Raw genomic sequence first — 24,822 nt, forward strand, 5'->3', positions numbered from 1 at the left:
TTTTCTGTTTCTCCCACTCCAGATATCATCTGTTTCAGCTACATGCCACTGCATAACAAACTACACCAAATATAGTGGCTTAAAAAAGGTAATTTATTATTTCTCACAATTCTATGGATTAGCTGAAAGTTTCTCTTTTTTATTTTTAAAAGTTTTTTAAATTTTAATTTTGGTATAGTTAATATACAGTGTTACATTAATTTCAGATATACAGTATAGTGATTCACCAGTTCCATATAATACTCAGTGCTCATCAAGATAAATGTATCACAATCCCTTACCTATTTCACCCATCCCCTCACCTAACTTCCCTCTGGTAACCATCCATTTGCTCTCTGTAGTTAAGAGTGTTTTTTGGTTTGTCTCTATTTTCTCCCTTTGTTCCTTTGTTTAGTTTCTTAAATTCCACCTATGAATGAAATCATATGGTATTTGTCTTTCTTTGACTGGGTTATTTCACTTAGTATTATACTTCTAGATCCATCCATGTTGTTGCAAATGGCAAGATTTCATTCTTTCTTATGGCTTAATAATATTATACTGTATATATTACCCCTTCTTCTTTATCCAGTAATCTATTGATGAACACTTGGGCTGCTTCCATAATTTGCTATTGTAAACAATGCTGCAGTAAACAGGTATGCATATATCTTTTTGAACCAGTATTTTCATATTCTTTGGGTAAATACCCAAGAGTGTAATTACTCGACCATAGGGTAATTCTATTTTAATTTTTTTGAGGAACCTCCATACTGTTTTCCATAGCAGCTGTACTAGTTTGCATTCCCACCAACAGTGCAGGAGGATTCCTTTCTCTCCATATCCTTGCCAACACTTGTTTATTCTTGTGTTTTGATTTTAGCCATTCTGACAGGTGTATCTCACTGTGATTTTGATTTACATTCTTCTAATGATTAGTGGTGATGAGCATCTTTTCATGTGTCTGTAGGCCACCTGTGTGTCTTCTTTGAAGAAATGTCTGTTCATGTCTTCTGCCCATTTTTATTTGGATTATTTGGGTTTTTTTGCTGTTGAGTTATATAAGTTTTTTTTTTAAGATTTTATTTATTTGACAGAGAGAGACACAGCAAAAGAGGGAACACAAGCAGGAGGAGTCGGAGAGGGAGAAGCGGGCTTCCCACTGAGCAGGGAGCCCAATGCGGGGCTTGATCCCAGAACCCTGGGATCATGACCTGAGCTGAAGGCAGACACTTAACAACTGAGCTACCCAGGTGCCCCAAGTTATATAAGTTCTTTACATATTTGGATACTAACCCCTTATTGGGTATATCATTTGCAAATATCTTCTCCTATTCGGTAGGTTGTATTTTAGTTTTGTTGGCTGTTTCCTTTGCTATGCAGAAGACTTTTATTTTATTTATTTATTTATTTATTTATTTATTTATTTATTTATTAATAACCAAAACACATTTTCAATAAAAGTTTATGTGTATATGTAAAGAAACAATGAAAAAGCACCAAGTATCTCTGTAAAATTTCATCATACAGTTTCTGTACAGAATGCTTCATCAATAAATGGCACTCAATTTGTTTTAAAAACATGTAATTACAGAAAACTGTTTTAACTGTTCATCAAAAACTGGCTGGTTGGGATTTTCCAAAGAATACTTCAGATATTCAAATCAATACAATATATCTTCTAAATGTCAACTTCAGATGCACAGGTTAAGATGAAGACCCTTCAGATAATGTTGAAGATGTAATTCAATTCAATTCTCACTTAAGTTGCCCCTGTACATCCTCAGACTGCCTTCATCACAAGTATCTTCTATCCCTGAGAGGCCAGCTACATCAAGATGGTTCATCAGCTAAATCACGTTGTTCAAAATACCTGCTAACCAGGCAGATTAATAAATTCAAAGCAGGAACCCGCTCATCATCTTTGCTGTCCACTAAAAGCCTTACTTCAGAGCACCTTCTTGCAAGCTGCCAAATCAGTGAATGAGCCTCAGGTAATAAAGGTTTTTCAAGACAAGCCAATAAAGCATAAAGCCACCTTCCCAATTCTGTAGTAAAGTCTCTTTCTCCAAACCAATTACTCAGATATTCCAAGACACTAGTTACTGTTGCCTGATTCATTCTGCTAACAATACTAAGCAAGGGAGGAAAACCAATTTGCACATAATCAATTCCAGGACCTTCACTTGTAGCTGGTCCAACAGCCCCTTCAGCACATAACCTTTCACCCAGACAAAATTTTTTCCAGCCTTCTTCATCTTCAGATTTTGACATGGTCACGTTACTGTCTAACTGTTGTGATTTCCAGTGACTTCTATGTCTGATCATACTCTGTTGAACAGATGAAAACTGTGCCACTTGTTGTTGCCACTGAAGTGTGGGAGAATATCCTTCAGGAGCAGGTTGGCATCCTGAAAGAGAAACATTCACACTTTGCTTCCTTTTCAACTTCTTTGGGTCACTCTGAGCTACCACAACATCTGGACATTGAGCTGCTTCGATCTGGACCCACCTCAGGTATTCCTGAGGCATCCTCGGGGGTAGGGAGGGATCAAAACTTTCTGTCAAGTCGCAGGGCTCCACTGGCAACAGCCTGGGCATCAACTCTTCTACTGCAGACTCCACTGGTATCCACGCCATGGTTTTTAATCCAGCCAATCCCCCAGACGCCTTTTATTTTAAGGTAGTCCCACTAGTTTATTTTTGCTTTTGTTTCTCTTGTCTCAGGAGACATATCTAGAAAGATGTTACAGCTGATGTCAGAGAAATTACTGCCTATGCTCTCTCCTAGAAGATCTTTCTGGTTTCAGGTCTCACATTTAGGTCTTTAATCCATTTTGAGTTTATTTTGGTGTATGGTGTAAGAAAGTGGTCTAGTTTTATTCTTTCGCATGTAGCTGTCCAGTTACTTAAACAGCATTTGTTGAAGAGACTTTTTCCCATTGCATTTTCTTGCCTCCTTTGTTGAAGATTAATTGACCATATAATTCTGAGTTTATTTCTGGGCTTTTTATTCTGTTTCATTGATCGATATGTCTGTTTTTATGCCAGTACCATACTATTTTGATTACTACAGCTTTGTAGTACATCTTGAAATCTGGGATTGTGATAGCTCCAGCTTTGTTTTTCTTTTTCAAGATTGCCTTTGCTATTCAGCATCTTTTGTGGTTCCATACAGATTTTAGGATTGTTTGTTCTAGTTCTGTGAAAAATGCTGTTGGTATTGTGATGGGATTGCATTTAATCTGTAGATTGCTTTGGGTAGTATGGACATTTTAACATTTGTTCTTCCAGTCTATGAGCATGGAATCTTTCCATTTGTTTTTGTCATCTTCAATTTCTTGCATCAGTTTTCAGAGTACAGGTCTTTCACTTACTTGGTTAAGTTAATTCCTAGATGTTTTATTATTTTGGGTGCAATTGTAAATGGGATTGTTTTCTTAATGTCTCCTTGCTACTTCATTATTAGTGTATAGAAATGCAATGGATTTCTGTATATTGATTTTGTATCCTGTGACCTTCCTGAATTTATCAGTTCTAGTTTTTTTTGGCAGAATCTTTTGGGTTTTCTATATATAGTAGGATGTCATCTGCAAATAGGGAAAATTTTATGTCTTTCTTACAAATTTGGATGTATTTTATTCCCTTTTCTTGTCTGATTGCTGTGACTAAGACTTTCAGTACCGTGTTGTAGCTGGGAGTTTCTTTTGCTAGTTTCATCTGGGTTCACTTATGTGGTTAATTTAGCTGACAAGCTGCCTAAACTGCAAGGACCAACATGGCTTTATTTACATGTCTGGCAGTTGATGATGGTGTCAGATGGAGGGCTTTGGTTTTTTTTCTTTTCATATGATTCCTCACTTAATAATAAGCTAACTAGACTTTCTTATGTGGGGTCTCATGGCAATATTTCAAGTGAACAAAACTGGTATCTGCAATGTCTAAGGTCTAGTTTGAGCTTTGCATAATGTTACTTTCTCTCCATCTTATCGGTCAAATCAAGTAATAAATCACCCAGATTTAAGGAGGTGAATACATTCCATTTCTAAATGGGAGGAAAAGAAATTCACCTTGCAAGGGGCATGTATATTGGGCTAAAAGAAATTTGTGGCAACTAATTTATCACATATTCCATCTACCTATTCTGAGTTCTAAATCCAAAATATATCCTGAATACAGCTACTTCTCTGCACCTTTTGCACAAAGGCTGCCCATGACAGTATAATCTGGTCCAAGGCAGTTGCTCTTAACAGCTCACACTGCTTCACTCCTACTGCTACTGCCTCCCTATCCACCCACATCCCTACACACATGTGCACACATATTCTCTCTCTCTCATAGCAGCCAGAGTAGTCTTTTAAAATGCAAATCAGATCCTGTAGCTCTTTCTGTGAAAAGAACTTTCAGTAGCTTTACACTATTGTAGACTATGAGGCCCTCCACAATTCAGCTCCCACTTATCACTGACTTTATTTCCTACCAGTCTTCTTGATCACAGTGCTCCTGGATAATTCAGCTGATATTCAGTGAAAAAGACATAATGGCCTTTTTTTCTGTTTGGTTTTTTTTTAATCTTTAAACATGTTGAGATATTTTTGTATATTTAGATCCTTACCTCGGAACATTCTGATACCAGACATACACTTGGCTGGCTCTTCTCATTTAGATCTCACTCAGTGTTGGGTTTGGCCAGCAGACCCTGGGACAGCGAATGAAATGATTACTCCAGACATCCAAGTAGGAGAAAGGAGAGGGGCTGGGGACCAGACACTCTAGTGTCTGGTCTGAGTCAAGCTCTAGCTCCATTTTTATTTTGCATGTTACTGTTACATAAAAGAATCAAGATTAGAAGGGAATGTAAAATTTCAATAACTAGGGCAGTGACATTTATGGGCACTGTGTGATTATAACTGTGTTTGTGACCTGCAGTCAGGGAGTAGGGGACTGTTAAGGATTTATATCTTACCTAAGTTAAGCATCTGTCCCCTGGGAGATAGCATTGAAGCACAGTTAGGATCTGGCTGTTTTCAGCCCAGAAACCTAAAAGGAGGCCCAGTTTTCTGATTACTCCTTCTTTGCTTTTCAACTAGCCTCTCCAAAGGAGGACTGTGTTTATCATATCTTAGCTAGCCAGGCATTGTGAATTCCCACAACTCAGCTCAAACAGCTCTTCCGGGAGTACTTTCTTTGACTTTCTTATATGTGCTTATTTTCTCTAGCCAGCCCTACTACTGTCTTAACAAAGTTTTTAGTATACATTAGTGTTGTATATGTTAGTGTTGACTGTAAGTACAATGCTGTGCAGTAGATCTCTAGAACTTATTCATCTTAACTGAAATTTTATGTCCATTGATTAATATCTCCCATTTCTCTCTCTCCTTTAGCCCCTGGAAGCCACCATTCCACTCTGAATCTATAAATTTGACTATTTTAGATACCTTATATAAGTTGAATCATGCATTATTTGTCTTTATGTAATTGACTTATTTCACTTAGTATAATGTTCTCAAGTTCATCCATGTTGTCATATATAACAGAATTTCCTTTTTTTAAAGGCTGAATTATACTCCATTGCATGTATATACTACATGTTCCATCTTTTCGTCTGTCAATGGACATTTAGGTCATTTCCACGTCTTGGCTATTGTGAACACCACTGCAATGAACGTGGAGTGCTAATATTGCTTCAAAATCCTGATTTTAAATCTTTTGGCTAAATATCCAGAAGTGGGATTGTTAGATCATATGGTAGTTCGATTTTTAATTTTTTGAGGAACCTACATATTGTTTTCTATAGTGGCTACAGCATTTTGCATTCCCACCAACAGTGTGCAAGTGTTCTAATTTTTCTACATCCTTGCCAATACATTTTTTTTTTTACAATAGCCATCCTGATGGTATGATGTCCCATTGTGATTCTGATTACATTTTCCTAACGATTAGTGATGTTGAACACCTTTTAATATATGTGTTGGCCATTTGTCTATCTTCTTTGGAGGAATCTCTATTAGAGTCCTTAGCCCATTATTTGAATTATTTATTTTTTCTTTTTTGAGTTATAGAAGTTCCTTATATATTTTGGAGATTCATCTATTATTAAATATATAGTTTGCAAATATTTTTTTCCCATTCTGTACATTACCTTTTTCATCTGTTGGTTGTTTCTTTTGCTATATGGACACTTTTAATTTGAGGTAGCCCACCTTGTTTATTTTTGTTTTTGTTGCCTGTGTTTTCAAGGTCATATTCCAGAAATAATTTCCAAGACCAATGTTATGAAGCATTCCCTCTATATGTTATTTTGGAATTTTAAAGTTTCAGGTCTTATATTTAAGGCTTTAATCTGTTTTGAATTTTTTTTTGTGTGTGTAATAGGAATCTAGTTTCATTCTTTTGTGTATGGATATCTAGTTTTCTCAACACTATTTGCTGAAGAGACTTTCTCTTTTATATATTGTTAGCACCCTTGTCAAAGATCAGCTGAATGTATATGTGTGCATTTATTTATGAACTTTCTGTTCTGTCATTGGTCTACATGTCTGTCTTATACAAGTACCACACTGTTTTAATTACTGTAGCTTTGTAATGCATTTAAAATCAGTGCAATACCTCCAGCTTTGTTCTTATTTCTGAGAATTGATTTGGCTTTTAGAAGTCTTTTGTGATTCCATACAAATTTTAGATTTGTTTTTATTTCTTTAAAAAACACTACTTGGGGGGGGTGGTGCCTGGGTGGCTTAGTCGTTAAGCGTCTGCCTTTGGTTCAGGTCATGATCCCAGGGTCCTGGGATTGAACTCCATATTGGGCTCCCTACTCAGCGGGAAGCCTGCTTCTCCCTCTCCCACTCCCCTTGCTTGTGTTCCCTCTCTCGCTATGTCTCTCTCTGTCAAATAAATAAAATCTTAAAAAAAACCACTACTGGGATTTTGATGGAAATTACATTCAATCTGTAGATTGCTTGGGTAGTATGGGCATTTAAAATTTATTATGTCTTCTAATCCATGAACACCAGGTGTCTTTCCATTTGTGTCTTTTTTAATTTTTTTCATCAGTGTTTTGTAGTTTTTGGTGTATAATTCTCTCACCTCCTTAGCCAAGTTATTATCTAAGTATTTTATTCTTCTTGGTGCTATTGTAAATGGGATTATTTTCCTAATTTCTTTTTAAGATTGTTTGTTCCTAGTATACAGAAAAGCAAATGGCTTTGTGTATTGATTTTGTATCCTGCAACTTTACTGAATTCATTTATTAGTTCTAACAGATATTGGTAGCATCTTTATGGTATACTACACATAAGATCATTTCATTTGCAAACAGAAAATTTTACTTCTTCCTTTCTGATTTCAGTGCCTTTTTTTTTTTTTTTTGCTTTTATTCTTGCCTAACTAATCTAACTAGGACTTCTAGTAGTATGTTGAATAAAAGTGATGAGAATGGGCATCCTTGCCTTGTTCCTGATCTTAGAGGAAAAGCTTTCAGATTTTCAATGTTGAATATGATGTTACTAGTGGGATTTTCATATATGTCCTTTCTTTTGTTGAGATACTTTTCTTTTATTCCTAGTTTGTTGAGAGTTTTTATCATGAAAAAGTGTTGAATTTTGTCAAATGCTTTTTCTGCATTTATTGAGATGACCATGTGATTTTAATCCTTTATTTTTTTAATGTGGTATATCACATTAATTGATTTTCATATGTTGAACCTTCCTTGAATCCCAGGATAAATCCCACTTGGTTATGGTGCATGATCCTTCTAATATACTGTGGGATTCAGTTTGTTAGTATTTTGATAAGAATTATTGCATCTAGGGGCACCTGGGTGGCTCAGTTAAGCACCTGACTCTTGATTTCAGCTCAGGTCATGATATCAGGGCCATGAGATCAAGCCCTGAGCCTAGCTCCATGCTCAGCAGAGAGTCTGCTTGACATTTTCCCTCTCCCTCCGCCCCTCCCCACCACGTGCTTGCAACTCTTTCTCTCTCTAAAATAAATAAATAAATCTTAAAAACAAATTATTGCATCTATGTTCACCAGGGATATTAGGATTCATTATTCTTTTCTGGTGCTGTCTTTCTTTGGCTTTGGTATCAGGGTAATTCTAGCTCATAAAATAATTTTGGAAGTGTTCTGTTCTTTTCGGTTTTGGGGAAGAGTTTGAAAAAAGAAAAGGCATTAATCCTTTAAACATTTGGTAGAAATTACCAGTGAAGTCATCTGGTCTGGGTTTTTTCTTTGGAAGTTTTTGATTACTGATCCAATCTCTGTAGTAGTGATAGGTCTGTTCAGATTTTCTATCTCTTCATAACTTAGTGTTGGCAGGTTGTGTTTCTAGTAATTATCCATTTCTTCTAGGCTATCTAGTTTTTTGGCATGTAATTTGCAGCATCACGTAAGTTTTGGTATATTGTGTTTTCCTTTTCTTTTGCCTTGAGGTATTTTCTAATATACTTTTTGAGTTCTTCTCTGACTCTATGGTTATTTAAGAGTATGTTGTTTAATTTCTACATATTTGTAGATTTTCCAGTTTTCCTTCTGCTATTGATTTCTAGTTTAATTCTATTTGATCAAAAAAATACTTGATATAATTTTAATCTTAAATTTGTTAAGACATGTTTTGGCCTTAACTTGTGATCTAGTCTATGGAAAGATACGTATACACTTGAGAAGAATGTGTATGCTGCTACTGTTTGGTGGAATGTTCTGTATATATCAGGTCCATTTGGTTTACAGTATTGTTCAAGTCCTTTGTTTTCTTATTCTATCTGGATGTTCTACCCATTATTGAAAGTGAGATATTGAAGTCTCCTATTACTGAATTACTGTCTATTTCCCCCTTCAGTTCTGTCCAGTTTGATTTACATATGTAGGTGCTCTGATATTGAGGCACATACATTTATAATTGTTACAGCTTCCTGGTGAATTGACTCTTTTATCATTATATAATGTCCTCCTTTGTTTCTTGTGACAATTTTTGACAGTCTAGAAATAAGTTCAGACTTATTTTATTTGAAGCAATATAATCACAGGTGCTGTTTTTTGATTATTATTTGCATAGAATATCTTTTTCCATCCCTTCACTTTGAGCCTATGTATGTCCTTAAATTTGTTTTTTTTTTTAAGATTTATTTATTTTAAAGAGAGAGAGAGTGTGAGCATGAGTGGGGGGGGTGAATGGGAAGAGGCTGGAAATCTCAAGCAGACTCCCCACTGAGCATGGCGCCCAATGCAAGGTTCAGTCTCACAACCCCAAATTCATGACCTGAGCTGAAACCAAGAGTCAGATGCTTAACCGACTGAGCCACCCAGGCACCCATGTCCTTAAATTTAAAGAAAAATGTTGATTATATTTTGATAGGGATTACATTGAATATGTAGATTGCTTTGGGTAGCATAGACATTTTAACAATATTTGTTCCCTTCAGCCCCTCCATGTTTTTTGACTGGGAATTTTAATTCATTTACATTTAATAATTGATAAAAAAGGATTTAATGTTGCCCTTTTATTAATTGTTTTCTATTAGTCTTGTAGTTCTTTTTCTGTCTTTTCCTCTCTTGCTATCTTCCTTTATGTTTTGTTGACTTTTGGTATTGTTAATAACTTGATATCTTTTCCTTTATTTTGTGTAACTTGTATAGTTTTTTTTTTTTATGTCTGTGGTTATCTTAGGGCTTACATAAAATATTTTATAGTTGTAACATTTTATTTTAAGCTGGAAACAAGTTCAATTGCATTAAAAAAGTGTCATTTCCCCCTCCCACTTTATGTTATCACAATTTGCATCTTTTCATATTGTATGTTTTAATGTATTTTTAAATTTGATTATTTTAATACTTTTTTGACTTCTGTTATACTAGAATTAAAAATGATTTACCCATTACCATTACAGTAATATGGCATTCTATGTCTATATATTTCACCTGTATCAATGAGTCTCAGACTCTCTCATGCTATCATATTTATGTTTATTGTCCTTTCATTTCAACTTGAACTCTCTTTAGCATTTCTTGTCAAGTAGTTCTACTGGTGATAAACTCCCTCAGCTTTTGTTTGTCTGGGAAAGTCTTTATCTCTCCCTCACTTTTGAAGGACAATTTTGCTGTCTATGGCATTCTCATTTGGAAGTTTTTTCTTTTAGTACTTTGAAAATATCATCCCACTCCCTTCTGGCCTGCAAGATTTCTGCTGAAAAATCCAATGATAGTCTTATGGCGAGAGGACTCCCTTGTAGGGAACAGGTCTCTTTTCTCTTGCTGCTTTCAAAAATTTATCTTCGTCTGACATTTGACAGTTTGATTATAATATCTTAGCATAGATTTATTTGATGTATTTTTTGGTATTTTTTGAGATTCTTGGATCTGGATGTCAATTTTCTTCCCTACATTTAGGAATTTTTTCAACTGTTATTTCTTTCTGGTCTTTTCTCTCTCTTCTCCTTCTGAAAATCCCCCAGTGTACATATTGATATGCATGACTTTTGTCCTATAAATAGTTTGTTATACTTTTTTCATTCTTTGTTTTTTTGTTCTTCTAATTGAATATTTCCAATTGCCCATCTTTGAGATTCCAGTTTCTTTTTTACCAATTGAAGTACTCTGATTTTGAACCCTTCTAGTGAATTTTTCAGTTTCATTATTTTACTCTTCAGCTCCATGATTTGTTTAGTACTTTTTAATGTGTTTTACCTCTCTGTGGAAATTCTCACTTAGGTCACGTATTGTTCTCATGACCTTAGTGAAAACCTTTTTTCTCCCCCTCAGTATATGGCTTTTATTATTTACATGATACAATATAGCATCAATGCTGAATAGCATGATTTTGTGCAATACATAAATATGAACTATCTCTACACATCTGCAGATCTAACTCAGAACTAAGGTACATAAAATTGAAAACAAAACAATACTTTAAAGTGAACATCTTTATGACAGTAATTTTAAATTTTCTGCTGAGTAAATCATGTAACTTCTTTGCCCTGGGGTCAATTTCTGGAGATTTATCTTGTTCCTTTGTTTGGAGCATCTTTGTTTAACTCATTGTTGTCCTTGACTCTGGTTTCTGAAAGACAGAAGCCAGCCCTGTGGGGAGCCCCCTCAGTAAAGTTGGAGTACTAAATGTATGCACCAACTTTCTCCCTCCTCTGGAAGAAGTTGGGACCTAGGGAATCTCTTCCTGATCATATGGTACTGCACCAGGGACAGTAACTCTGAACAGAGGATTTCCTGAATCTCCCTACTGGCTTCATTCTGGTTTTATGTTTGCTGAAGGTGCAGGAAAATTTCAGTTAGTTTCTGAATTTCTCACAAAGGAAATGTGCCCATGAATTGTTGCTAAATTGGTATGTTTGAGGGTGGAAGGAAGGTCCAGGGCTTCTTACTCTGTCATCTTGCTGACATTAGTCCTTTGCCAGCCATTCTTTATTACATCACCATATTTTATTTTCTTTATACTTCTTTTCGCCATCTCAAATTAACTTACTCATGCTTCAATATATTTGGTTACTTTGTTCTTCTTCACTATAAAATTATAAGCTCTACAAGAGCAGAGATGTAAGTTGTTGACCCTTATGTTTCAAGTGCCTTAAGCTATGCTTAGTGCATAATAAAACTTCAATAAATACTTATCTGGTAAATAAATTTATTGATCAGTGTTAGGTTATAATTGTGTCTCTGCATTCCAAAATAAAAGTTATTTTCCATGCCCTTGATGGAGACAGAAGAGTCTAATACATGGAATGATGGTGGAGATCAGGTACAGCTCATTATTTTTCAAGCATATTCAAAGTGATTTAGGCTCTCTGTAACTAGTGATTTGTCTCATATGAGATTAAGTTTGAAGTTCTTCCTTCCCTATTTCAAAGGAATGATGTTACTGTGAAATAAAATCATTTTTGTAAACCTCTTAGAAAAAATTCACTATAAACCAGACACTCCGTAAGTACTTTACATCTGTTTTAGTCATGATTAGTTTGAAAAAATGTTTTATGGCCTAATAAATTGTCTTAGGGAGCATGGGTTACAGTTACTGAGTTATTTTGTGTAAAATAAGTTCAGTTAATAGGTATAAATATCATATATATCAATATATTATGTCAAGTGCCTAATATTCCTTCCAAATCTTTCTGGATCATTACCAAATGTTTTAGGCAAGATAGTCTCTTTACCATATATTTGGGAAAATTGCAATAAAAAATAAGACCTTATGTTTAGATATTACTCACAAATTATTTTAAAAGCCTCATCTTAATTTAAAAAGAAGACATACTGCTTCTGCTCATTATTTACCTAGGAATATATTACCTATAATTCTACTAGTTGGCCTATCTGCCACTATGCTAAATATTTTAGATATTATTTTTATGTTCAATAACTATGAAGTAAGTGATATTATTCTCATTTTACATAAGAGACAATGGAGGTTCAGACTAGTAAGTGAGCATAGCAGAGTTGGGTTTTAAACCCATGTTGGTATGACTCACTTGATCAGAGAACACAAAACCTAATGTTGGCAGGAGTTAGACAGAGAATACGAATATGTGAGGGCTCTGTGTATGATATAAATGGAGCAGCAGGTACTGTAGCTAAATCAGAGGGCAAAATCCACTGTGAAAATGCATTACAAATTAAATCAACAACAAAACTCCAAATACAACACAGCACTATAGAACACAGGCCACCACCCTGAAGACTAGAAACTCTATGAGGTCAGAGTACTTTTGCTCACCATTGTATCTAGCAGGTGCTTCACAGGTGCTCAATAAATATTTGTTGAATGAATGACTTCAGAGCCTATCCTTTTACTACTCTATTGTGTATTCAACTTTGAGAAAAGTTAAATATTTTATTGCTTCAGTCTATGAGAAATATTTTGCTACTGACGGGAGAGATATTGTCTATCATTGTCTTTATGTGACTTCTAGCTATTTGTAAAAAACAAAATAATCCTAAAAACTAACTTCAGGTTTCAGTAAAGACAGTACTCAGTTGTACTATAATTTAACAGTAGTTACAGAAAGAAGATACCCTTCGAGCAGTTATGGAAGACTATATTTGTTGTCAGAAGAACATTTTGGCCTTTTTATTTTTAAAAAGCAACATCACTAAAATAAAGGCAATTTAATAATTTATACAAGGAAACCAAATATTATTATTGAGAGTAAATTCAATTTAAATGACTTATGCTACTAGCCAAAAGATCCAATTTAATAATTTTTAACCACAAAAAGTGTTATTGGTCTTTAGCAATATTGAATATTCTTTACAACTTACTATTGTTTGCTTCATTTGTAGAAGGTATATAATTTAAAAGCAGTGTTTAAATTTTTCAAATAAATTTTGCTGCTGTAGCAGTGAGTTACATACTAAGCAACTACAATATGACTATCATCCTATGCAGGTCAACATGTAAAATTTAAAATATACACTTAAAAAATTTAAAAAATACACACTTAAGGATCCAATGTAATTTTTGTTTTATCTTCATATTCACTAGTGAATTCAGAAAAAAAACATTTTATCAATTTTATAATTCCACAATTAAATTTCAAGTTCAAATGAATAACTCCAAAGTAAGAAAAGTTTTTACAAAAGCAAAAGAATAGATTGTTGAAAGCTATTATTATTATTTTAGTTGACTTTAATGAGTTCAGACACTTAAGTGACTTCTACTATAGTACTTTATTTATTTATTTATTTATTTAAAGATTTTATTTATTTATTTGAGAGAGAGAGAGAGAATGAGAGATAGCATGAGAGGGAAGAGGGTCAGAGGAAGAAGCAGACTCCCTGCTGAGCAGGAAGCCCGATGCGGGACTCGATCCCGGGACTCCAGGATCATGACCTGAGCCGAAGGCAGTCGCTTAACCAACTGAGCCACCCAGGCGCCCTCTACTATAGTACTTTAAATCAGAATCAGTATATTTGTCACTCTTGAATGACCCACCCTTAACTGTGAAATGTATTTTAAGTGATATTATAGTAGGAATGATAATGTCAAGGTTAGCCATTTTCTATTTAGCCTAAAGAACTTGTTCTGGTATTGAGTGCTAAGAATGGCAGCTAGAAAAAATAATTTGGAAACAGAGGTTCATATAAACATTTTAAAGTTTTTGTGACTAAATTATCTCTAATATTGTATAATTATGTATTTCAGTATTTTTTCATAGCACTTCCTTAGAATTTATATCTCAAATTTTAAAATATATGCCTTTAATCCAAAATACCTAAAAGTTACACTTGCAATTTTTTTTTTAAGGCAGGGCCCCTTGTTTTTGTTTTTGTTTTTTAAGATTTTATTTATTTATTTGACAGAGAGAGACAGCGAGAGAGGGAACACAAGCAGGGGGAGTGGGAGAGGGAGAAGCAGGCTTTACAGTTGCAATTTAAAAGTTTTAATTAACTGCTTATGGTTAAAGCTGGCAGTTGAAGCTCATGATTAGCCTAATCCCTTTTCCTCACACTCTGCAAGAAAGGAGAAAATCACAAATTTTGGGATGTTAAAAGGCAGACATACAAATAATAAGTGATTCAGCAGACCCAATAAACCCAAAAATGTATTAGTCATGGGGATAACTGAAAACCAGTCCAAGGTACACTGCGGAATTTTCAAAAGGCCCAGGAAAGCAGTATCAGGTACCTGTGAAACTAGAGATGTCCAAGGTCTGAAATCAAGAAACCTGAGTGGAAGCTGTTTAAGAGTCTTGGTGTGGACATATTTTTATCCACTTTTCTAGACTTTAAGTGGAGATTTTAATCCCGGTAATTTATGTGTTTCAGTTCTGGAAGGATTCTTTTTAAATTATTTTGTTAATTTTACTGATTGTTTTTCTATTCTCTCTTTTGTAATCGTTAGATTCTTCACCCACTACATACTACTAGGTACCTGCCCTTGACCACCTACCCTAGAAGAAGTCTGGTGTTCTATTCTTGGGAGAGTATAAAAAAAGAAGGCCTCTACATAGAGGGAATGAGTTTCACTCACAAAAAAAGAATTGACCTTATTAATAATCAATGCTGAATACAGAAATACTGCTCTACTTCTAGAAAGTTGGGAGCCAGATTTTTACCCTCTGGGAAGGAGATTAAAAAATAAAAAATTCTCTTAAGAATTTGACCAGCCCAAGAAAATATTTGGTAATATTAGCATTGGAGTTTTTCTCCCCTAAGGCCTCCCCCACCCCAAATTACCTTACAATAATACTCCAAATCTACAAATACCACCTGTGTGTTTATAGATTCCAAGCAGCATTTTAATCTTGCACTCTTCATCATAAGCAGATTGCCAAGGACTACCAGATACCTAGAGAAGGCTTTCAACATGGATGATAAAAATCCAAACAAACAAACCAACAAAAGAAACAATTTGGGAAGAAACAATTCAGTAAGAAGAAAGAAACTTTAACAAATAGATAACAGAAGATATTGCATGCATGAAACAAGAACAGAATGAAATAAAAAAGAAAAATTCAGAGAACAAGAACTCATGGAGACTAAAAACACTGGGGAAATGAACAACTAAATAAAAGTTTGGCAGATTATACTGAAAATATCTTTAAAAAAGGGGAAGAAGACTAACAGGAAATTGGGAATACAAAACAAGAAAAGTAGAAACCAATTTAGAAAGTCTAAAATATGAATAATAGAGTTTCTAGAAAGAGATAACAGTAAAACAATGGGTGATACCATTAACAAAATAATTCAAGAATTTTTCCATGAAACACATGAATTGCTAGAGTGAAAGGTTCTATTACAAGTCCAGAAAAGTGGATGAAAAAATATATATACCAAGGCTCATAGTTTTGAAATACTGAAACACTGGGGACAAAAAAAAAATAGAAAAAAAACCCATATTCTATAAACTTCCAAATTAAGAAAAAATCACATACAAAAGATCAGGAATAAAAATGATTTGGATATCGGAAACACCATAAGCATACAGGCAAAATTCTGAAAAAAAAATTCCAACATGGAATTATATAACCAAACTACCATATCAAAATGAGGATAAAATACATTTTCACATATGCAAGTTCTTGAAAATGTTCTTTTTACACACCTTTTATCTAAATAAGAGAGTAAACCAAGAAAGGGAATATGGAAAATAGAAGGAATGTCCAGGAGGATCCTGAGATATTCTGTGTGAAGAGACGTGGAGAGCAACTAGTCCATATTGAAGCAGGGTGATCCAATAGATGAACATGTTAATTCCTTTATTCACCAACTATACACTGAGGCCCTACTTATGTATCACTCTGCTAGGTGCTTGGCATGCCTCAGTGAACAAAGCAGACAAAGATATGTGTGCCCTAATGGGGCTTGTATTCTATTGTCAGGGAGTGGAAAACAAACAATAAACAGTAAGCAAGTAAATTATATAATGTGTAGTCCTTTTGAAATTTAAGTCAGATCATGTGACTTCTCTGCCCTGAGGCTTCCAAAGGCTTCCTATTTCACATAGGGTAAAAGCTATTGTCTTTTTTTTTTTAATATACCACATCTTTTTTTATTGTTATTGTTATTATCTTTACAGTGGCTCACAGCCTTCCCCTTTACTTCTCTGTCATCCTCATAATACTTGCAGCTCATGTCATGCTAGTCACCATGGCCTTTTTGCAATTCCTTGAACATGCCACGATTTTAGACATACTTCCACCTTAAGGTACTGTTCTAGCTATTTCTTCAGTCAATATAATTTTTAAAATTTTATTTAAATTCAATTAGCCAAGGTATAGTACATCATTGGTTTTTCATATAATGTTCAATGATTCCTCAGTTCAGTATAACAAAAGTGCTCATATCCCAAATAACTTCTTGGCCAAATCCTTCAAGTTGTTACTCAAATTTTGTCTTCTTGATGAGGCCAGCACAGACCAGAGAGAAAGGAGTTAAGGATGAGTTCAAAGTTTTCGAGGAACACCTGGAAATATGGGGTTGCTTTCAGCTGAAATGGAGAAGGCTGCATGTGGAGAAGATTCTAGGGGTGGGGAGGTGAGGTTAGAAATTTATCTTTGACATTGAGTTTCAGATATCTACTAGAAATCTAAATGGCATTGCCAAAATGTATATGAGTCAGAAATTTGTGAGAGAAGTCTGACCTGGAGATGAATTTATTGAAGACTGTCATTATTGATATTCCCACTGCCATTGTATTATCTTTTTAATTTTTTTTCATTGTATTTATCCTTTTAAGCTGAAGACAAAGTTCAGATGATCCTGACCCACTTTTAATCTTTACTAAGTATATTCTGAGCAGTGTGGATATCATTTTTTTTCTTTGTATCTTTTTTTTAATTGAAGAATAGTTGACATACAGTGTTATATTAGTTTCAGGTGTATAACATATTGATTCAACAATTCTATACATTACTCAGTGCTCACCTTAGTCATCATCTGTCCTCATACAATGTTACTGCAATATTGTTGAATATATTTCCTATGCTTTACTTTTTATCTGTGCAATTCATTTATTTTATAACTGGAATTTTGCACCTCTTAATCCCCTTCATCTATTTCAATACCCCACCCCTGGATGTCATTTCTAGTATCCCTCTCATATCTTACAGACTGAATCAGTTGACAAGAGGACACTCATTTCACCCAACAGTACTGTTCTGTCCTGACCTCCTGCAGGCTGCTCGTAGGCATGGTGTGCCTGGAGGAAGAAATATAGAGCAGTCTACTCTTTTTTCACCATCTTTATGCTTATGCCAGATGTCTAATCTCTAGTTCTTATTATAATCCTGCCAGATAACCCAACTGTAGAAGCCTAGGGATTCCCAGGACTCACTCTTACTTGCCCATTGCATTCCTCAGGGCTAATAAACTCTCACAAAGCTGAAAAATGTTTTAACTAAGGTATAATTGACATACAACATTATATTAATTTCAGGTGTACAACATAATGATTCAATATTTGTACATATTGCAAAATGATTACCAAATAGTCTAGTTAACATCTGTCATCATACATAATTACAGAATTTTTTCCTTGTGATGAAAACTCTTAATATCTACTGTGTTAGCAACTTTTAAATATGCAAAATTTCAGTAAAGCTAAAATTTTATTATAACCCAGACATTGTTCAACTTATCTATCTCCTGGGAGCTTTCATCTGATGGTGGCTATATTGTCCTTTTCTTACACAGCTGGGTTTGTCCTTGTTACTTATTAAAGAAAAGCAATACATTGTTTAGAGATTTTTACATTGTTTTAGTAAAAACCATAAGCAAAGCCAAGGAAATGATTAAGATAAATTCATGTCAGTGGTTATTTTCTGGGGGTGAGAGGAGTATAGAGGGAGCTTCTAAGATGTTAGTAATATTCTATTTCTTTACTTGGATAATAGGTTTATGAGTTTTGGTTTTATTATTCTTTAACTGTACATAAATATTTTTGTCATCATCTTTACGTGTGATATATTTCCTCATAAAAATTAAAATAGCAAAGACAAAGGAAATAAAAGTACAAAAGGGAGCAAATTCCTAACAAAGTGAAGGGTAGAGGGGGATCTCTATTATGAATTTTTACAGCCTGTGCTGCTGTGGATATCAGAACTGCTCTTCCTGATGGAATTCTAGTAAAAGTTACTAAGTTAGCAGGAGTAGATAGAGCAGGAGTGACGAGTAGAGAAAAAAAATGGGTGGTAGATTGACAAAAGTCCACCCCTGCTCCTCCCTGGAGTGTATAGAGTGGCAGTGTGGAAAGAAAAATATTTCTAAAGAAATTGCAAAGCTTTGTCTGCTGGGATCTAGGGCTCTTGGCATAGACATTAGCATTCCAGAATAATAACATTCTCTTTATTTTGGCATTTTGGGGTGGGTGGGGAAAATTGTATCAGATAAACACTATTGTATAACAAACTTAAAAAGGGATAGACAATTTAGGAAAGAGCACAAGAGGCATGGAAATCAGTGTGATGGTCAACATTTAAAAACAGATCTTCTTAAGGAGTGGAGAGAGAAAATGAGACAGAACAATGTTTAAGAGAATCTGGCCTAGAATTTTCCATATAATGAAATACCAAACCACAGTTGCAAGAAGTTCTACAAATCCCAAGTAGGATAAATTCTTGTAGGCAGGTACATAACAGTCTAACTTTTGAAAACAAAGGGAAATCTCTAAAGCCAAAGGGAGAAGAAAAGATATCTTCAAAGAAGAAACTGCTAAGATGTCAGCTAAATTTTAAACAGAGACAATGAAGCTAGAATACAATACATTGTCATCTTTAACATGCTGAAAATAACTGCAAACTTAGATTTCTATTCCTGGTGAAAATCTCTTTCAAAGATGATGTATAGGGTTGCTGGGGGGCTCAGTCAGTTAAGCATCTGCCTTTCATGATCCCAGGGTCCTAGGATTGAAGTCCCAATCAGATTCTCTGCTTAGTTAGGAGTCTGCTTCTACCTCTGTCCCTCCCCTCTGCTCATGCTCTCTCTGGCTTTCTTTCTCTCTCAAATAAATAAAATCATAAAAAAATGAAGTATAGAGAAAAAAATGTATTGTTGTCAACAGACTTGTCCTACAAGGAATTTCCTCTGGTTCCTTCTGGTATAATTTTCCTTCTGCCTTAGAAATTCATTAAGGAAGGAAGAGCATCACAAAGAGTAAATATTTTTATAAATACAATGCTATAGATGGCTTTAAAAGTAGTAATAATGTCTTGTAAATTTAACATATATATGGAAGTACAATATATAATAATAGTACAAGAATCAGCGGTGGTGTTAAGTGGAGTTAAACTTTTTTAAGATTCTTATACTGTTTAGGAAATGATAAAAGTATTTACTAATTTAGGGTTGAATGTAATAAGATGAGGATGCATGTTGCCATCATTAAGATAATGATGAAAAAAATACTTAAAAGACTGTAGCCAATAAGCTAATAGAATTTTATGTGAGCTAATTTACCTTTCACTGTAGGAAGTCAACTGACGTTTTAAAGTTGATATATTAATAAGCGGAAATATCAGTAACATTTTTAGAGTCACAGAATCTGCCAAAATAACTAAAAAAACAGAAATAGTTTAAAGTGATCACCTCTGGAAATTGAGACTAGTGTATAGGGCATAGCATAACAAACTTTCACTTTTTGTTTTATGGTCTTATCTACTGCTTGCATTTTACTATGTACATGCAATATTTTGAGAACATATTTTTAAGCAACACTTTTATGTTGGAAAATTAGATACTTTACCCACTTCATATGTTGGCTAATCAAACATAATAAATAAATAAAAACATTTTAAATATTTAGTTAAATTTAGAGTTAGAGTTCTTCATCTTTATCATTCTAGTGAATTTCTGATTCTTTAAGACAATTCAAATATTTCTTTGAAATAGTCTTCACTCTTCTGGCCAAAATTCATTGCTTTAATCTCTGAGTTGTTACAGGGCTTTGCAGTTACTGTACATTTCTTATAGTGGTTATAGTGTCTTTTCTTACTTCCAGTCTGCAGGCAAAGATTATTTTGTCATCTTATTTCCCCAGCACCTAGCAAAACTCTGATACTTTTAGGTGATTGGTCACTGAATGTTGAAAAGACAGGAGGGTACAGATCCTTTACCTCTTTGTTTAGTTTATTCCTTGGTATCCTATGGTTTTTGGTGCAATTTTAAATGGGATTGATTCCTTAATTTCTCTTTCTTCAGTCACATTGTTACCGTATAGAAATGCAACTGATTTCTGTGCATCGATTTTGTATCCTGCCATGTTGCTGAATTGCTGTATGAGTTTTAGCAATTTTGGGGTGGAGTCTTTTGGGTTTTCCACATAAAGTATCATGTCATCTGCGAAAAGTGAGAGTTTGACTTCTTCTTTGCCACAGAACACTGATGAAAGAAATTGAGGAAGACAAAAAAAAAAAAAAAATGGGAAGACATTCCATGCTCATGGATTGGAAGAATAAACATTGTTAAAATGTCTATGCTACCCAGAGCAATCTACGTATTCGATGCAATCCCTATCAAAATATCATCAACATTTTTCACAGAACTGGAACAAACAATCCTAAAATTTGTATGGATCCAGAAAAGACCCTAAATAGCCAGGGGGATGTTAAAAAAGAAAAACAAAGCTGGGGGAATCACAATTCTGGACTTCAAGCTGTATTACAAAGCTGTGATCATCAAGACAGTATGGTACTGGCACAAAAACAGACACATAGATCAGTGGAACAGAGAGCCCAGAAACGGACCCTCATCTTTATGGTCAACTAATCTTTGACAAAGCAGGAAAGAATGTCCAATGGAAAAAAACACAGTCTCTTCAATAAATGGTGCTGAGAAAATTGGACAGCCACATGCAGAAGAATGAAACTGGACCACTTTCTTACACCATACACAAAAATAGACTCAAAATGGATGAAAGACCTCAACGTGAGATAGGAATCCATCGAAATCCTAGAGGAGAACACAGGCAATAACCTCTTTGACCTCGGCTGTAGCAACCTGTTGCATGACAAGTCTCTAAAGGCAAGGGAAACAAAAGCAAAAATGAACTATTGGGATTTCATCAAGATAAAAAACCTTTTGCACAGCAAAGACAACTGTCAACAAAACTAAAAGGCAACCTACGGAATGGCAGAAGATATTTGCAAATGACATATTAGATAAAGAGCTGGTATCCAAGATCTATAAAGAACTTCTCAAACTCAACACACAAAAAACAAATAATCCAGTCAAGAAATGACAGATGAACAGACGCACTTCTCCAAAGAAGACACAAATGACCAACAGACACATAAAGAGTGCTCAACATCACTCAGCATCAAGGAACTATAAATCAAAACCACAATTAGAAACCACCTCACACCACTCAGAATGGCTAAAATTAACAAGTCAGGAAATGACAGTTGTTGGCAAAGATGCAGAGAAAGGGGAACCCTCATACACTGTTGGTGGGAATGCAAGCTGGTGCAGCCACTCTGGAAAACAGTATGGAGGTTCCCCAAAAAGTTGAAAATAGAGCTACCCTATGACCCAGCAACTGCACTACTGGGTATTCACCCCAAAGATACAAAAGTAGTGATCTGAAGGGGCACATGCACCCTAATGTTTATAGCAGTAATGTCCACAATAGCCAAACTATGGAGAGAGCCCAGATGTCCATTGACAGATGAATGGATAAAGAATACACACACACACACACACACACACACACACACACACACACACACACACACAGGAATATTATGCAGCCATAAAAAAGAAACCTTGCCATTTGCAATGGCGTGGATGGAACTAGAGGGTATTATGCTAAGTGAAAGAAGTCAGTCAGAAAAAGACAATTATCATATGATCTGACTGACATGAGGAATTTGAGAAACAAGGCAGAGGATCATAGGGGAAGGGAGGAAAAAATGAAACAATAAGAAACCTGAGAGGGAGACAAACCATAAGAGACTCTTAATCTCAGGAAACAAACTGAGAGTTGCTGGAGTGGAGCGGGGGTGGGAGGGATGGGGTGGCTGGGTGATGGACACTGGGCAGGGTATGTGTTGTGGTGAGTGCTGTGTATTGTGTAAGACTGATGAATCACAGAGATGTACCTCTGAAACAAATAATACATTATATGTTAATAGTAAAAAAAATTTTATGGTTCATCAATGTAATTACTCTTACACAAACATAGTTAATTCTTTTCTCCATCATACTTATCCAGGAAAAATTCTAATCTAGTTAAACCTGAGTATTTGCCTTTTTTTGTGCCTGAGCAGCTGAAAATTCTTTGAGAAAGTCATAGAACTCTTTTCAATTCCTCTCATTTTCAATAATACCCACAAATCTAAGAGGACATTTAGCACCATTTGTCAATCTTACTATACTTCCCTAGTTGCCTTCATTTTCTGAGATGAATATTTCATACCTTCTCTTCTATCCTCACATCTATAAATAACCTCTCCTCTCCCATCTTTCTCAGTTGGGACTCTTCCTGCTATTTCTTTGAGGGAAATGGAAGTCCTCAAATAGGAGCTCCCATGTTGTCCCATCACTAAATCTATATAGCTCTACAAATCTTATTTTTTGTTTTTCCTCTTTTAAGAATGAAAATATCTGTCCCTCCCTCTTTCACAGCCAGTCCTTCCATTCCTGCTTTGGATTTTTATCCTCTTTTACCTTTTTTAATCTATTACTCTTATGCATTTATCTTTCTCATTCCTTCATTATCAGTTTATTCTTCCCTACTAAATATTTCCATTCAGTTATAAATTTGCTTTAGTATCTATTATTAAAAATTCATCTACTAATCTCAAATGCCCTCATTACAACTGCATTTATCTTCTTCCCTTATAGCAAAACTTCTTTAAAAAATTGTTCTCTAACTACTATCTCATTTGTTTCCAATCAGGACACAGAGCCACACAATGAATTAAACAAGGAAACTTTAAAATAAAGAATTAAGTCACAGTATGAGTAATGATAAGATCTAGGAAAAGTCCATAGGGCTGAAAGAGAGATACAAAATAAAAACCTGAAAGGTCAGCTCTGACCTCCAAGGCTGAGGTTTAAGCCTGTAGTTGCTGCCCATTGGATGGCAGGGAAGTTCACTGGGGTTCCCAGAGGCTGGACTCACAGATACATAGAAGGAGTATGTGTAGGGAGTGTTGGTGAAGGCAGCAGGCCAGGACCACATGGTGTCCATGTGAAGGTAGCCACAAAAAGGTTAACATCAGGTCAGGCTGGGGCTGCAAGATCACCAAGAGACCTTGTGTTCTGGGCACATGACTTGGCAGAGCACCACTGGGGATGTCTTCACACCCACACTATTGATGAAAGGTGCAGCAAGAGAGACTCCTTCTCCTGCAGTGTCCTTCCAGTGCCTCTCACTGAGAAAGTTTAACATTGTATGCCCTGTAAAGAAGTGTTTAAATGAATTCCATGCATTATTGCAGAACACATTTGAAAGGTAAATTTAGAGCTGAGAAGCAATAAATTGTCAATTGGCACCCCCTCACACACATACCCTCCTTTTTTTGATCAGGATTTGGTGTACTTTAAAAATCTGAGAATTTTTTTTTCAATTCTAGAAAATTCTCACTCCTTATTTGAGTATTGTCTTTTTTCTTTTTAACTTTATTCTTTCTTCCTGAAACATTGTCATTGTATCCGTCCATGTTTTCCATTTCATTTTCTCTCTGGGCTATACCACACAGCATAGTGTAGGGTTAAGAGCATAAACTCTGGACCTGGATTACTTGTATTCAAATTCTGTATCTACCATTGCACCAGTTGCACAGGATAGATACTTAAAAAGACTCACAAGACTTTATTTGGTATATTCACATAAGGCTTTCATACAAGTGGGGCATAGGGCAAACAGGAGGAAAAAAGTGTGGGCATCAGAGAGTGATTGTATTATTTTATATCCAACCAGTGGTGGAAGACAATTTCATTGCTTCATATTCTTGCCAGATTTAGGGAGTGCAGTATGAGGGAAACAAGAGTGGTGAAAGGGAAGTGGAAAGAGGGAAAACAAACACAAGATGTGTTACTGAGCTGGCCACTGCTTGTTATCACATGTAACTGAATGCTTGATCTCAAGGGACTATCTTCCAAGAAACTATATATATTCTATTTACTAATACTTCAGCTCAGGACAGTTTGTTCAAGGGAAGAGGAAGGAAGAAAAATTTAGTTTCAGCTCCCATGTCCCATTGGTCCAAGTTTCCCAAATGAAAATTAACCCCTGTTCAACATTGTTTGTACTTGCCTGGAAGCTGTGTGTCTCCTCCTTCAGCAGGAACAAGAGAGTGCCAGGGTGGAAAGTGTGGGAATCATGGCATAGACATGATGTGAGGTGCTGTTTGGCTGTGCTGTAGTGAAGTTGCTTGAAGGTGGCTGGGTGGAAAC

General features: G+C 35.2%; 1 protein-coding gene and 1 pseudogene across 1 annotated transcript in view; one reads left to right on the forward strand and one right to left on the reverse strand.

The window, feature by feature from the left end:
- Positions 1–24,822, forward strand: part of LOC114208211 (uncharacterized) — a 215,854-nt gene that overhangs the window by 125,696 nt on the left and 65,336 nt on the right. The window lies entirely within an intron of this gene.
- On the reverse strand, positions 1,743–2,634 carry LOC114208210 (gem-associated protein 2 pseudogene; annotated as a pseudogene).

Source organism: Eumetopias jubatus, unplaced genomic scaffold (assembly GCF_037043125.1).
Source record: "Eumetopias jubatus isolate StellerSeaLion01/CBP00866 unplaced genomic scaffold, mEumJub1_p1.0 scaffold_2, whole genome shotgun sequence".
NCBI classification, from domain to species: Eukaryota; Metazoa; Chordata; class Mammalia; order Carnivora; family Otariidae; genus Eumetopias; species Eumetopias jubatus.